Below are 1115 nucleotides of genomic sequence, written 5' to 3' on the forward strand. Positions count from 1 at the left end.
CCCTCCAAAACCTTGTTCGTGAACGCGCTCCCACACCTCATATTGTATTTTATGTGCTCGACAGTTGGCTCGGCGCTTGGCTTATCTCCGCCGTTTTCCCCCACTGAAACAGTTTAACGGTGTTGTTGCTGTCTGTAGATCTGTCTCGTTGGCTCGCGATTATACCCTCTTGACGAGGCTTTGCAAAGTTGAGATAGGACTAAGAGTGAAAATATTTATTTTCTCCCTCGGAAGATAAAGTCACATTTTGAAATCTAGCTCTGGTACCGCCGTTCGTCTAAGCTTCGGGGCTTAGAGTACATAAAAAGGGCATTCTTCTTCTAAGCACACTGGTGTAAAGGCTTCGGTTCCAAACAGGAGTAACTAGTTAAAGTACCACCTTCCGTATCTTGTAAGAAAATAGAAAGAAAAAACTAGTTAAAGAACTTCCCTTTGTCTCGCGGCTTCATCAGACTGTTCTGCCATTGAGCGTTACAAACTGCTGTTACGGTTTATTCAGTAATTGAAAATATAATTGTTATAGCTGTTAGAATTATCTAGCGAACTGAGGACTCTCACCCTTATACAGGCAAAGATTACGGCGCGGAATGTTGGGGACTAATAAAGACTCAGGCTAATGCTAGAATTCAAAGGAAAGAAAGTTGGCATGATAACTACAGAAATACAGTACGTGTTTTATCTCGCTAACATTTATATTGAAAATAAAACAGTAATTTATACTTTTACTTTTATACTTTTATACTAATACACTTTATTTCGTGAGAAATGTCTCACGAATCAAGACATTCGTTTTGTTCGGATTTGTAAAAAAGTAACATTGTCGGTTTTTTAAACTTTGTTTTCCCTTTCTGTTCTTAAAAGCAAATTTCTTTTATCTCCACATCTCTGTATCTCTGTATTATGTATATGACATAGATATTTTGATATCTTACTAATACTTAGTATGTGACTGTGCATAAACGGATGAAAGCTACGTTTTTTAAGATAGACCGAAAGAAGAGAGAGAGAGAGAGAGAGAGAGAGAGAGAGAGAGAGAAAGAGAGAGAGAGGGAGAGGGAGAGAGATTGATCGATAGAGAGAGAGACGAGAGCGAGTGAGTGAGAGAGAGAGAGAGA

Source organism: Aplysia californica, unplaced genomic scaffold (assembly GCF_000002075.1).
Source record: "Aplysia californica isolate F4 #8 unplaced genomic scaffold, AplCal3.0 scaffold00295, whole genome shotgun sequence".
Lineage (NCBI taxonomy): Eukaryota > Metazoa > Mollusca > Gastropoda > Aplysiida > Aplysiidae > Aplysia > Aplysia californica.